Raw genomic sequence first — 1,783 nt, 5'->3', positions numbered from 1 at the left:
AGAGAGAGAGAGAGAGAGAGAGAGAGAGAGAGAGAGATGAGCGTCGTCGTCGAGGAGGTGTTTTCCTGGTGGTCGTTACCGTGGGCCACAGAGGTTTGCACGCGAGTAGGATAGCTAGGATGGTACCAGCCCACGGTCGCTCTGAGCCAGGAGTGAAGCGCGGGGTGGTCTGCCGGGGGGGAGCCCCCACGGTGGTCTGCCGGGAGCTGCCCACACAATGGGTCTGTTCTTTATTGCTGCACTCCTGAACTAGTGCACACTGGTGCAATGAGTTGGAATGAGAGGTAATCTATTTGTTTCATGTTAACTTATTGCACTAATTCAGTAGTGCAGTAATAAAGAACAAGCCTACAGACCTTCATACACCCCGCGCTCCGCGCCCCGCCCAGAGCGACTGAAGTTAGGTCACCATGTACGTGTGAGCCGCATGACTAATCTCCCCTCCACCTTCTACATAATAAAATTAATATCGAGAAGAAAAAGACGGCTCGCCGGGAATCGAACTCGCCTGCGCGGTTGACAGTCTGACACTTAACGCATGCGGCTATCACGTACACTTGATAAAAAATGCTAAAAAGTGATATATAAGGTGCACGCGTAGACACACGCACGCACGCACACACAGATACAATCGTAATAAAATAAAAAAGCGGGTCGCCGGGAATCGTACCCGGCTCGCGCGGTCGACAGTTCTGACACTCGACGCACGCGGCTATCGCGTACACCTGACAAAAAGTGTGTATAGGTGATACACAAGGTGTATGCACATGTTTCTACAAGTATCTTGAAAAAAAATCTAGCAGAGCGTGGTTTCGATCCACGGTCCTCCGAGTTATGAGCCCAGCACGCTTCCACTGCGCCACTCTGCTCGTCGAATGCAGCCCTGAAAAAAAGGGGGAATAAATGTAAGGGTCTAACACACATGCGACTATTGCACAAGAATTGAGGTGTGTGGTTTGAAGATAGGGTCTAGCATTCCTGCGTGATCACGCAGGCAGGAAGTGCGTCAGATGTATTTTTCCCGATGCAAGTGTGAGGTTTGCAACGGTGATGACATTCCGAATCTCAAGGGCGACGAAGGAGGAATAAAAGCGCGGGCGATCAAGCGTATTCGTAGCGTCGCGCAAGGATCGAGTTCGACGAAACATCATGTTCAACGCACAGGTTCGTAGCGACGGTGTAGAAAAAGTTTTTAGTTATAAAATAACATCGTCTGTTACGAACAGGCTACACAACGACTAGATGAGATGGAGAAGAAGAAGATACCGGTAGAGATTTACGCAGAGTCATCAGCAAAGTTTACCTTGCTTGAATTGTTGACAGACGTGTGGGAAGCGTCTTTTTCGGCGACGCGGAATATAAGACTGGTAATTGCAATGATAGCAGGTTACATTACGAGAAGTGGAAAAGTGGATACGCGTCGTATGCGTGAGGGACAGGAGATGAAAAGCATTTTACAGGAAATGTACAGCCTGTGGGTGCGAAAGGTGAAAGGTTCGATGAATGCGGTATGTTCTAAGCGGGAAATGCAAACCTTTGTCAAGTGCATCGCTCCGAAGGAGTTGCACGTTAAGCTTGTTAAAGGTATAATGACCGAAGATACGTTCCAAGAATGGGTCATCGAGTATCAGAGGCAGTTTGGAATCTTAAAAATGGATTCAGTGAGTGACAAACCGGAGGAACTTGACGATGGGATGGACTCACTGTTTGAATCGGTCGCGGAGCCGACATCGCAAAATGTCACGACTGTGCAGAATTCGATTGCGGCGCAAGGTGTGGAGCC

The 1,783-nt window shown here is 49.1% G+C and overlaps 1 non-coding gene across 1 annotated transcript; it reads right to left on the bottom strand.

The window, feature by feature from the left end:
* Positions 1-797: 797 nt before the first annotated feature.
* On the bottom strand, positions 798-869 carry Trnam-cau. The gene has a single exon. It is a non-coding gene; the product is annotated as a tRNA-Met (tRNA).
* Between the last annotated feature and the right edge of the window lie 914 nt (positions 870-1,783).

This window comes from Vollenhovia emeryi, unplaced genomic scaffold (genome assembly GCF_000949405.1).
Source record: "Vollenhovia emeryi isolate VEMERY1.0 unplaced genomic scaffold, V.emery_V1.0 DF946949.1, whole genome shotgun sequence".
Taxonomy (NCBI): Eukaryota; Metazoa; Arthropoda; class Insecta; order Hymenoptera; family Formicidae; genus Vollenhovia; species Vollenhovia emeryi.
Note: the sequence above shows the minus strand (reverse complement) of the source record. Positions and strands in the feature narration are given on the sequence as shown.